This window comes from Panthera tigris, chromosome C2, assembly GCF_018350195.1.
Source record: "Panthera tigris isolate Pti1 chromosome C2, P.tigris_Pti1_mat1.1, whole genome shotgun sequence".
Lineage (NCBI taxonomy): Eukaryota > Metazoa > Chordata > Mammalia > Carnivora > Felidae > Panthera > Panthera tigris.
The window spans coordinates 16,209,649-16,223,307 of NC_056668.1; the positions used below are offsets into that span (position 1 = coordinate 16,209,649).

General features: G+C 39.6%; 1 long non-coding RNA gene across 1 annotated transcript in view; it reads left to right on the top strand.

The window, feature by feature from the left end:
* The window catches only part of LOC107180835, a 211,450-nt gene extending 200,355 nt beyond the window's left edge, over window positions 1-11,095 (top strand). The window contains exon 3 of the long non-coding RNA XR_001511570.2: window positions 11,038-11,095. This is a non-coding gene — a long non-coding RNA (uncharacterized LOC107180835). The remainder of the gene's footprint in view (window positions 1-11,037) is intronic.
* The last annotated feature ends 2,564 nt before the right edge of the window (window positions 11,096-13,659 follow it).

The following is a 13,659-nucleotide window of genomic DNA, read 5'->3' on the forward strand; positions in this document are numbered from 1 at the left end:
CTCAGGATATCCCCAGTAGAGGATGGGGTGAATGGCTGAATAGAATCAGGATTCTGATACAAAGAAGGAATAGTTGTTGGGTAGACAATCAACAGTACCTCCAATAATTACCTAACATTCATTTTCATGTTTTGATAGAGTCAGTAAACACTCTTTGCATTTTAAGATCTTAGAGGACCAAAAATATGGTGAGAAAAATTCCTGAAATAATAAGAAGCTTTACCTTAATAGGAAAATATGTAGTGAAGCAACCTCAGAAACACAGTTATTTAAATTAAATTCAAAGACCTCAAATTGAAGAAATGTGGTAATTTAATTTTCTTCCCCAAGCTAAAGGAAAATTTATGAGACAGGTATAATGTGGTATGTTGTGGACTGTTGGAATCTGAACAAGTTGTCTTACTTGATTTTCACATTTTGATATGTTTTTCTTCCCATCCCCCCTTTTCTTTAAATACTAATATTAGAATTTTCTTTTACAAAATAATGGCACGTTAATAACATGACAGACCTCATTTTCTATTTCTATGTAATGACATTAGCAGAGATCCCCTGAGGTGATTGACATTGAGAAAGAGTCCAAGGAAAATGAGGTGTTTGAAAGACCAGTCTGACCTTCATGATAATGCTCTCTGCAAGATATACATCAATTTAGTAATTATTCAGTGCAGACAAAAATGGCACCTATTTTTTTGAAAGGTATTAATTTTGATTGGGCTCAGACTGCAACTTGCAATTAAAAATTCATAGGTGATTGGGGCACCTGGGTGACTCAGTTGGTTAAATGTCCGACTTCAGGTCTTGATCTTCTGGTTCGTGGGTTCAGTCCCCATCATGCTCTGTGCTGACAGCTCAGAGCCTGGAGCCTGCTTTGGATTCTGTGTCTCCCCTTCCCCTTCCCCACTTGCGCTCTCTCTCTCTTTCAAAAATAAATAAACATTAAAAAAAATTCATAGGTGATTATCCATTTAAGTGACAATGGTTAGAAGCTAAATAATACTACTTTATACCAATTGTATACATAGTACATGCATGATACTGTTTATTTTGTTCAAAGTACCCTATTTTTAGTAAACTAGTATTTCATTTATCTCCCTAAAAGTCTTAATTCATTTCAACAGAAGCAGAATACTTTTTACAGGTTTTCTTTTAAACCACTCTCTGGTAGCTTCATATTATAGCTAAGTTCAAAAGTACAGTGATTTATTAAGTTGCTACATTCTTAATTCATAATTTACATGAAATCAGGCAGTGGGGGAGAGGGAAAGAAATTCTTCTGTAAAACAGGCCCTTTATTATGTTTTAAAAGTACTGGTATTTGACAGCTGGCAAAGATTTCATTGGAGCAGAAAATTATGCACTTTGACTGGCACAATTATATTTATTTCCAGAGCAGTGATGCAGCTTTATCCTCCTGAGTAGAATTTACTCAATCCACAGAAACTTAACCATACAAATCTAACTACGGTCAAGTGTCTTCTTGACGGTATTTTTGACATTCTTGACTTCCTTCACTTCTTGAATTACTGCAGACATAATACTCTCTGGATTTCTCTTATCACTCTGCACCCGTTTAGTACGTTTTTCTGGCTCTTTTTTTTTTTTTATTTCACACCTTAAATGAGATCATTCCTAAGACTCACTTCTATTCATCTTCCCTGCCCTCTTCTCATCCTTCTGTCTCCTTATCCCACCTTCCTCTTCTGAGCAACCTCATCCACTCTCAAGGATTTAACTCCCATTTATATGCCTACAACTTCCAGCCCTGCATCTTCACTCCTTTCTTCTCAAAACCAGACTCATGTGCCCATAGGCACCCAAAGATCTTTCCTTGGCTACTCCACAGATATCTGACCCTCCACGTGTGACTGAAACTGAACGTGCCTCACAACATTGCTGCTCAGTATGTTGTCCGCTGATTCCCTTTCCCCTTTGGACATCCCTCCCAGTTTGGAATCCTAAAGTTTTCTGACTCCTCTCCTCTCTGAACCCTTGTATCTCATTGGTCCCTGCACATATTATGATTTCACCCCAGAAATGTCTCTTAATTCTCTTTTCTCTTTTCCATGAACAATGCTGCTTTGCTAATTCTGCCTCCCAGTATTAACTGCACCAGGGCAATCAATATCTTTTATTTGGACTCCTGTCTCTAGTCACTTTTTGTTCCATTCTCTATGTTCATCCATTCCCACACCATCCCTTTGTTTCTTATCTCAAGAGTAAAGTGTAGATTCTCAAATGTTCTTCCCAGCTCCAAACCTTGTTTTTCAGCCTCATTCCCATCCAGTATTATAATTCAGCTACATCAGAATTTCTTGTTTCCAAACCTGCCATGTGCTTTAATATTTAAATATTTATTATTACTATTACTATTATTATTATCATTTTGCCTTTGCCCAAGCTGTTTCCTCTGCTTTGATTTCCTTTTTCACTTTCCTCAAAATCGTATTGCCTCCAAGCCTTTGTATTTACTGTTCCCTAGGCCTGGAGTAATATTTTCTTCGTGCTTAGCGTGGGAAGCTCCTTCTCCTTTTGAGATCCCAGATGAAATGCCATATTCTTGGAGAGATTTTCCTGACCATCCACTTCAAAGGAAACTCTCCCCCTCACAATGTATATCCCATATCCCAGCATCATATTTATATACCTTAGATTACTCATTACTCTCAGTTCATCTGTTTATATATTTATTTATGCTTCCTCAACTAGACTGCTTGAAGAAAGGACTTTGTCATATTAGCCACTGCTCCTCCGTGCTTTAAAGAGTATCAGATACTCCTTATACAAAGAGTATAGTAGATACTCAGTAAATATTGTTGACTAAAGTATGTTTTTTTCATGGAGGTGATATGTTTTAGTTCGTTGGAATACCATGTGTTGTTTATTGCTGAATCAGGTCAGACAAGAGTCCCCTGTTTGCCCTCATTTCTTCCTTCTAAATTTGTTGGAAATTAGGTTATATTTATGAACATTTTCTTTTAACTCAGATGATATGACTTTGAGAGGAGAGGGGAAAAGTAAGGAAATATTGTTGCTGCTAGCTGGGGGACACACTCAAATTCAACCTGTTTGATGAGTACAGGTTTCACCCAGTGCCCCACAGTGTGGAGAAGGAGATGTGGTATGGTAGGGAACTCCCTGGCTTCAGAGTTCCGATTCTTGCCCAGCCACTAACGTATGCCATCATGATAAGTAGGTTCTTTAACCTCTGTGGGCCTCAGAATCGTAATCTGGAAGGTCAAGGTCAAATTAAGTGACCTTGACTCTTCTACCTCTAGAGTTTTGTGCTTTTTGGACTCATAAACTCAATTCAGGCATTAATCCAACAAATATTTATTGACTGTTCTCCTTGTGAGAAGTGCCATGCCATGTGTTAGAGATATAATCAATGGTAGTCCCTGGCCTCAGAGAGCTTACAGACTAATTGCAAGGACAGACATTTATATTTTATTTATTTATTTTTATTTTTAAGTTAAAAAAAATTTACATCCAAGTTAGCATCTAGTGCAACAATGATTTCAGGAGTAGATTCTTTAGTGCCCCTTACCCATTTAGCCCATCCCCCCTCCCACAACCTCTCCAGTAACCCTCAGTTTGTTCTACATATTTATGAGTCTCTCCTGTTTTGTCCCCCTCCCTGTTTTTATATGATTTTTGTTTCCCTTCCCTTATGTTCATCTGTTTTGTCTCTTAAGGTCCTCATATGAGTGAAGTCATATGATATTTGTCTTTCTCTGACTGACTAATTTCACTTAGCATAATCCCCTCCAGTTCCACCCATGTAGTTGCAAATGGCAAGATTTCATCCTTTTTGATTGCCAAGTAATACTCCATTGTATATATATACCACATCTTCTTCATCCATTCATCCATTGATGGACCATTGGGCTCTTTCCATACTTTGGCTATTGTTGATAGTGCTGCTATAGGGGCGCCTGGGTGGCTCAGTTGGTTGCGCGTCCGACTTCGGCTCAGGTCACGATCTTGCGGTCCGTGAGTTCGAGCCCCGCGTCGGGCTCTGGGCTGATGGCTCAGAGCCTGGAGCCTGCTTCTGATTCTGTGTCTCCCTCTCTCTCTGCCCGTCCCCCGTTCATGCTCTATTTCTCTCTGTCTCAAAAATAAATAAACATTAAAAAAAATAAGATAGTGCTGCTATAAACATGGGGGTGCATGTGAAGGACATACATTTCAGACATTTATAAATGACTACACAGCTCTATTCCTGGGATAAAATAAGTATCTCTGTGGAACCCAAATACTCTGTATTTTATACATATATATTTTTGCCATAGGCCCACCTCTGACACAACAATTGGGTCGAAATTTCAGGATCTTCCCATTGGAGAATGAGTCACATTCTTTTGTTTCAAAAAGGTACTGACATAGAGACATTTTGCTTGAGCAATCTAAGTATTTTAGCATTTTCCAAACATGGAGTGGATTATTTTTAAGCTGTCATCCTAATTTTTCAAGTTCACAATCCCTTACTCTTGCCTTTAAGGGGTAGGTGAGGAGGAGAAGGTACAGTGAAGAAGAGGAAGAATGAAACAAAATTAAGCTATCGCAGCTTCTGCTGATAAATTTAGCATTGACCAGGGATTCGCATTCCAACCTGACTGTTAAGCTTTCAGGCTCATGTGGAGTAAATATTCAGTCATGTTCAAGAATCACTGTCCTCTATCACTATTTCCTATTCTGGTTCAAGGAACCTGGTAGAGGAGAAGGGAAAGCCCCTGTTTCTTTCTGAATCACTCCCTCCTATTCCTGCCCTACAAATGCCTGTGTGTGTTCTGGGCAATGCCCAGGGCATCCTATGCCTGTGTGAAAGGAGAAATGGAGAACATTTTGTGTTGATCTTTGCCATCAGTATGGGGTACGTGTGCATATGATTGTGGTGTACCTTCCTCTGGAATTCTGAACTGGGTACATTTTCCTAAATGATGTGGCAGATACACCAGAGGTCTGTTTGTGGTAGATACTGTTGAATCTTCTAGGAGAGAATTTATCCTTAGGGACAAAGATCCAGGAAGATAAACTTGGCCTAGTAACAAAGCAGTGGTTGTGTGAGGGAGGTGGTTGCTCTGAATATGGCTTACTTACTGTTTGTTTTAGATTCATCCCTGATCCAATGCCACTGATTTTAGGGGGGGGGGCGGGGAGAGAGAGAGGGAGAGAGAGCACGCAGAGAGGCTTGGTAATAAAAAACTGAGGAAGTTGTGTAATCTGTATTTCTTTGCTTTACTTGTATGTAAAAACCACTATATTTATTTTTCTAAGTGAAATAAGTCAGTCTCAGATCCATCAGGGTTTGTAGAATATTCAAACTTGGTCATGCTTTGGTGGTTTTCCACCTTACCCTAGGGTCTTTATAACAACCAAGGAGCTTCTCAGTTTAGAAGATTGGGGGCAAAGATCCTTTGGCCTTTAGTTCATAATTGTCTCTTCTGAGATGCTTGTTGTTTAAGGGCACCTGTTCATTAGGAAGTAGGTGGCTTTGTACTCTGGGTAGGAAGACTTCTCAGTGGCCAGGCCTCAAGCCCTTATTGAGTCCTTTCTCAGAGGTCCTGCTGGCCTTGAGTATGGGCAAGAGGGGGCACAATTCCGATTCCTTGAGGATAAATGGTCATCACCAACTTCTTCCGAACTCAGAGAAACCACCTTAAGGTTTGGGGCATTCCTTCTCATCAGTTCAAAACATCATCTTCTATCACTCTTCCTGACTTATTCTATAACTTTTTTTGGTCTGTGATACACAAGTTGTGTATTCTCCCCTAGAGTTGTGGTGGAAGGAGAAGTTAGATTCTTAAAGTCTAAACAAATGCTGGCACCTTCTATCTGGGTGAAAATGGAGAGGGAGGAGGTTTTTATTCTTTTGTAAGTCTACATTAGCAGAATCAAACAAAAATGCTAAAAGCAAAGCAAATGAAGAAAGCAAAAAGAAAAACAATAACAATAACCAGTGTTTCTTTTTTTATTTTTGAGAGAGAGATAAAACAACCATGAGTGGGCAAGGAACAGAGAGAAAGAATCTCAAGCAGGCCCTATGCTCAGTGTGGAGCTCGATGTGGGGCTCAATCCCATGACCCTGGGATCATGACCTTAGCTGAAATCAAGAGTCAGATGCTCAACCAACTGAGCCACCTGGGTGCTCTGTTTCTTCTTAATAGTACAAACAAGTCAGTTTTTCTTAATAGTACATTCTGTTACAACTATTTTTATTAAAATGTCTAATATTTGGAAGTAGAATATAAATCCTTTAGTATCTACCTGAGAGTATCAAAGAAATGGAGATATGTTCTTGTCCACTATGCACTAGAACACCGTATGTATATGGCATTGTGGTTGTTTTTGGTTAGTAGCTATAGTCTCCAGCAGAGTTGATGGGGTGTCAGGCAGAAATAGAAATGCTAATCAGAAATGGAGATACACCAAACAAAAGGCAGAGGTGCTAGACCATAGCCTATTACTTAAACCAGGAGACAGGACAGGTGAAAAAGAAGTATCTGATGAATGCCAAGTAAGTCCTAGTGGATTTGGTTTGGTTTTGAACCTACACGGGATATCAGCTAGGGATTCCCAGAAGTACATGGTGGTAGTAGTGATGGGAAAAATCTTTCCAGGTGGCTAGATTTCTGCAAAAGCAGAGATTTCAGAGATATGTGAATTATATTTAGAGTGAAAATGTTTCCACTGCATGATGGCAGTCCTTGATTCTACCTTAGCTCCATTTCAATTGTTTTCAGGGTCTACATGTTTGATTCAACATTTTCTCAAACTCAATGAATCATTTCATAAATGGATCCTTTTCTGGATACTGAAAAATTTTGAAATAGTAATGTCACCAACCATACTGTGAGCTCCAGTCTTAAATGGTCTGGGAGCTTTTACTCTAGCCGCCCTGGGAACCCTGAAACTATTGTGTGAATGAGCCCAAGAGAGCCTGCTCGTGGATGTAAGTCTACATGGAGGAAAACAAAGGAACTGTGGCAGCCTGCAATCATCATGTGAGTGAGGTCATTCTAGATAATCCAGCTGCCGCTGACCTATCAGTTGACCCTAGAGCCATGAGAGAGCCGAGTAGAGTCAGCTGAGTTGGCTTGACCAGAAGAACTGCCCTCATGTTTATGAGCTAAACAGTCATTCTTTTTAAATCTCTAGGTTTTGGGGTAGTTTGTTTTACAGCACAGGCTAACTGATACACCATTAAAATCATGAAGCAATAGAAGATCTTTACAGATCTATAACTAGGAATGAGGTTGAATCAGTAATCAAATACCTCCCAACAAAGAAAAGCTCAGGACTAGATGGCTTTGCTGGTGAATTTTACCAAATATTTAAAGAAGAATTAACATTGATTCTTCTCAAGCTCTTTCAAAAAATTGAAGAGGAGGGATCACTTCTAAACTCAGATTATGAGGCCAGTATTACCCTCATTCCAAAGTCAGAAAAAGACATTACAAGAAAAGAAAATTATAGACCAATATCCTTGAAGAACATAGGTACAAAAGTCCTCAATAAAATTTATTAGCAAACTGATTTCCACTATTCAATTAAACAGACTGTATACCATGACAAAGTGGGATTTTTCGCTGGGGTGTAAGAATGGTTCAACACAGACAAATCCATAAATGTGATACATCCCATTAACAGAATGAATTACAAAAACCATATTATCATTGTAATAGATGCAGCAAAAAGCACTTGACAAAAAATTTTTTTTAATTGGGCATTCCTTTTTTTCCTTTTTCTTTTCTTTTTTCTTTTTTCTTTTTTTTTTGCTTAAAACCGTAAAATGCTTTCTATCATTTATTGTAAATAAGGCTCTCAAGATGTAGTTCCTTCTGACCTCATTTGGCTTATCTCTCATGAATCTCCATTCTTGCCTCTCCATTGTTCTCTTTCATCTCCTTTTTTTTTTTTTTAAATGTTCATTTACTTTTGAGAAAGAGAAAGAGAGACATAGAGGGAGAGAATGAGCAGGGGAGAGGGAGAGAGAGAGGGGACAGAGGATTCAAAGCAGGCTCTGTGCTGACAGCAGAGAGCCCAGTGTGGGGCTTGAACTCACAAACTGTGAGATCACGACCTGAGCCAAGGTCAGTAACTTAACCAATTGAGCCACCCAGGCACCCCCTTTTCTACCTCTTTTCTTTTTCTACCTCCTTTTTATGTAGCTACCTTCTACTTATCCTTCAAATTACAGATCAGATTCCACTTCCTCCAGGAAGCCTGATAGCTTGAATGCCTGTCTTTGTGCTCTCCCTATCGTATCCCTCTCCTGCACTTAAATTTTTGTTTTAAAATATTTATGTTCATAGCCGTCTATGTAGACTATGAGCTTTGTAAGGGCAAAATTTTTATCTTATTCTTCTTGTATTTCTACTTCCTAACAGGTTGTCTGAATGTTGAATAAATGCATATTCCAGTTTTTAAGAATGCAAAAATGAGTAAGATGTAGCAGAAAATAGTACTCACAATGTGTGGCTACTTTTTTTTTTTTTTTTTACCTTCTAGAGATCAGTAATAAGCATCCATTTTAATCCTCATTTCTATGTCTATGGTTTCCATTTCTCTCCTACCCAAAGAATTCCTTTCTAGTTGATATGGACTTTATTTATGTAAACTGAGTTAGAAGCAAGAATATAGATTTTTTTTGCATTCACAGCAGTTGTAAACTATCATGCTCACATTAAAATGCTTCAAAATGCAAGACTTCGGGGTAAAACTGGTGTGTTGATTTTTCATAATTGTCAACTCACAAATGAGTTCACACTAGTGTAGCTTTTTGGACAAATTCTAAAATTAGTTTTAAAGTTCACTCCTACCCACCCATACAAGCCCACCCAGCAAGGAGGCTTGTAAGCTGTCAACATTTATGAGCTGTGAATGCCAGTTTTGACCGAAAGGCTTTTGCTGTCTTCAGGCAGAGCAGCATTTGTGTGGCATAACAGATCTACAGCAACCTGATTAAAACGATTATCCCTGTGATGATGTGATTCTCAGGTCTCTTGAGAGCAACACACTGAACTTCATTTTTTAAATTAAAAAACTATTCTTTCCTTTCTGGTAAGAGCTAAGACAGGTGCCCTCAATGAATGAAAATTATTTGCATACCAAAATTATCTGTTAATCCCTCTGACTCACTGTGTTCCCACAACACACAAATGATAACCTATGAGCACATTGATAGGAATGAAAGTAACAGAGAAGAGAGAATCCAACGAAAACAAGAGAAATTAAAATCTCTCAAAACCACCACCCTAATACCATAAAAAAATCAGTAAGATAAACACAACACATATACCCATTTTGCCTACAAAATTGTGGCGAAGCTGAGTCAGTGGACATACTGAAAAAGATATGAATATTCTGCTTGGAAGTCCTCATCAGAAAACAAAGAGAGGAAATGACTTTGCAGGAGCTTTGCACATGAGCTCCTCCTTGGACTCCAAAATACCACCACGCTGGCTTCACTACCTGCAGAGGCAATGCACTTCCCTCTTAGGAATCACTGGATCATCACGATGCCATATTTTAAACATTTGTTTTAGGATTTCAAGTTTGTAGAGTTGCTGTTATGTGGCTTCTAATCAAAATTACTCCACTAGTGATTTTGTAAATGACGTTTTGAAAATACTGATGATGAGTGAAGCTGTCCTAGAGATTTGGGTGAAAGTGACAGAGGTCATACTCTTGTCCTGCTTACAAACGGGACAGTGCTTGTTTGGGTAGAGCACAGATAACGAATCAAATGATGAAGCCAAAAGGAGATTGGGCAGCAAGATTTGTGGGTTATCATTCAAATGAAATTGTTTTCTCTCTTGCAAAATAGATTTAACTCAGGAGAAAAGTGTGCTTTTTTGGATTTTTTTTTTTTTGAGTATTTCTGAACTTGTCTCGCACTTGCCAAATTACAGCAGTGGGGAAAGGGGGTGTAGATGGAGGAAGGGAGACCTGGCCATTTGCAATCCATCCTGCTCTGAGAAATTAATTTTATGGAATAGAAGTAAAAGCAAAAGCATAGTTTGGGGAATCAAAGGAAAGACGTTTCCTGGTGTTACATGGAAAGTGTCATGATGTCTTTTTCTGTTCAACAGGGCTCCATTTTCAGGTCAGACACCAATCAGAAAGTTGCTAGTTCTGCAATAGATAGCAAAATAGAACTCCTGTCCTACCTAGAGAAACAGGGGGTGGGCTTGTGCAGAAAGCTGTCCACATGGGAGCTGTGGCTAAAGAATAGTATCTAGTATTGAACAAGTACAACAAGAATTCCTTCTCCGAGCAAGTGGCAAAAAGCCAAAAAATGAGCCATTATTAGTGGAGTATTTTGGAGGTAAAATCTCCATGTACTGAGGATAATAGTGTATCAGAAAAGGCCATTTGAAAAAAATAGATATAAAATTTTGAGTGAAGGAGCTGCAACCAGTGTAGACAAGTGTGGTAACAAGAACAGTTTGGATCCGAGTATTTACTAGTTTCTTTAGTGGGACTAGCCCTTTAGTAAAGCGATACAATATGGTAGCCTAGACTGTGCTGTTCAGTATGGTTACCACTGGACACATGTGACTATTTAAAATCAATTTAAATTAATTAAAAGTCAATCAAATAAAAAATTCTGTTCCTCAGGCACACTTACCACATCAGGGCTCAGTTATCAGATGTGCCTAGTGGCCACAGTATTGGATGCCTCAGACAGACTGGTTCAATTATTGTGGAAATTTCCATGGGGCAGCACTGTAAGAGCATTGTCTTGGGAGCCTGAGATTGAATCCTGGGTCTACAGCTTGGTAAAGTTGTGGCTAGTTTCTTCATATTTAAAGTAGTGTGAGGTAATAGCATATGCCTCCTGAGGTTCTCTTCTTATAAATTAATTATTTTCTTATAAATTGTGTAGAACCATGCCTATCACATAGTAAGTGGGTTTTAAATGAATGGATGTCTACTGCTTATATTCTATAGTTTGTATACATGTAGGCTTATGTTAATTTGTAGTAATAATGATAGCTAGCACTAATTGAACTCTACTCCTTGTCGGTTAAGTGCTTTACCTGCATTGTGTGATTTAAGTGCCATTATGATCCCAGGAGGAAGAATGTATTATTATTATTAATAGCTAAGGACACGTGAGCTCCAAGGTCACTCAGGTAAGCGATGATTTCTTTTTAATTAATTAATTACATTTCTAAAGGTTATTTTATTTATTTCTAGAGAGAGGGAGAGAGAGAGAGAGAGAGAGAGCGCACATGGGAGGGGCAGAGAGAATGAGAGAAAGAATCCCAAGCAGGCTCCGCATTGTCAGCACAGAGCCTGATGTGGGGCTCGAACTCATGAACTGTGAGATCATGACCTGAACCAAAATCAAGAGTTGGACACTTAGCCAACTGAACCACCCAGGTACCCCAAGGATGGTTTCTTTTTAAAGTGGTTATTTATTTATTTATTTATTTATTTAGAGCATGCCAGCGGGGGCTGGGCAGAGAGAGAGAGAGAATCCCAAGCAGGCTCTGTGCTATCAGCGCACAGAGACTCAGGCGGGGCTCCATCCCACTAACCATGAGATCATGACCTGAGCCGAAATCAAGAGTCAGACATGCAACCGACCCAGCCACCCAGCAGACTTTGACCTGCTACAGCATTTTCCATTGTGACGAGCTACCAGACTCCAGAGTCCATGCTGTGTTGCCTTTTGTCCTGTAAACTAAAAACAACACATATTTCTTCTGGCTTTAACTCTGAGTTACAGAAATATTTCAGTGATAACTTGCATAATATAATAATAATAGTTAACCCTCACACAGGATTTAATGCATACTACACACTGATCTAGGAACTTGACATGTACTAAATCGACTAATTTAATCCTGACAACAGTTCTGAGATACGTACCATTATCACACCATTTTATAACTGGGTAAATTGAGGCTCAGAGAGGTTCAGTACATTGCCTAAGTTCACATAGCTAGTATGTGTGCCAAGTCACACAGCTAACTAAGCCACTGGGAATCCCATCCTATTTTGGGTGTCTTTTTTCATGACCATTTGCTTTCTGCATAGGGTTTCAGTATAGAGTACAAGAGTACAAAGATGATTGGTTTAGGGGATTGCTGCCTGACCAGTGCAGAATAGATACTGATTCTCACAATGGACAGAGCCAAGTACCTTCGCTTAATAGCTACAGAGCTACTTAAACAAGGCTATTTCAGTCCTGCATGCAATGCGTGCATATCCTGACTCGCCCTTTCCTTGGGGAAAATAGGGAGAAAAGTACATACATGGAAATGTACTATTAGCTGCTGCACCAAATTTGGCAAGGGTGGTGGATCTCAGATTCTCTGCAGAAGAGCGTTTTGCTGCTGGCAAAGGGCGCATTTCTCAAGCTCAGATCCACAGGATCCCCTCCACCCTCTGCCTTCCAGTTTCCCTCTGCAGCAGCTGGATTCCTGTGAGAAAAGGAAAAGTGATGTTATTTGGGAAGTCAGATCTAAGCAAAGACCAACTCTCTGCTTGTGGTCCTTAAAATAATTTTCAATGAAATAAAGCCTTCTGAGTCAGAGGATATGACATCCTCATTTGCATGATTCAGAATGGCGGTGACGCCACTGACAGTCATTGAGAGCAGTTCCCGAATGTGGAAACCTTGAACAATTAAACGGGTACTGTGGTTGGCACTAAATGAATAATCTTATATAACTGAAGCCCATTCCATTGGCCTCAGCACAGGAAGCTGGTGGCTATCAGAACTTCACAGGAGGTGACTCCTGTTACTTCCCCAGCGTTTTCCTCGAGTTGGGGGCTGACAGCAGACAGTTTTCTGAGAGAGACAGAAGATGCTGGGCTTCCTACCCAGAGCTTGCAATGTTTGGCATATACACCACTCTTTTGTTTTTTGCAGAAAGTCTCACAGAATATCCATATCATATTAGAATGGGAATTTGTATCTTGGTAGGCATATAGAAGAAGAAAATCTTTAGGGCTTCTTATGAATCCTGGAAGTTGTATGCAGAAGGTTGTTTTTGCGTCCTGGGAAAATGGCTCACAGATGCCATCATATTCTTAAAAGGGCCTCTGGCTTCTAAAAGATTAGCACCATGTTCCTGATAATCATACAGTTAAGAGATCACAAAGAAATTTGTATGCATGTTAGAGTGAAGTAAATTTTAAAAGCTGCACCACTGATTATAGGTGGCAGGATCTATTGCAAGCAGCATCTTCCTCTCTCAAAATAAAAAAAAACTCAAAGATTTCGTGCGTGGATATTTTTAAAACGCATGGGAATGTGGGCATGACAATCATACTTCACTTAACTAGCAACCGCCCATTTAGTGGCCTTTCTGTTCCATCTCTTCTATTCCCTGAAAAGCTTGCCATGATTTTGAAGACGATTGCTGTGTGTCGATCCAGTAACATTTTCCACCTACGTAGGAGTTGCAAGTCTCAGATGCGGATTTTCAGTAGTAAGTGATGTCCTTGAATGGTGAGGCAGTGAGTGCCCCGGCTTGTGGGCTGCTCGAAGGGTTACACACTCCGGTGCCAGGAAGACTTTTGACAACGGAGGGCGGTGCTCTCCCAGCTGCTGCAGAAACCAGCCTCTCCCTCCCTGTACTCAGGTTCACACTTGCTTTCTCTCAGGCCATGTGGAACAAAGGCTGCTTTGATAGCAAC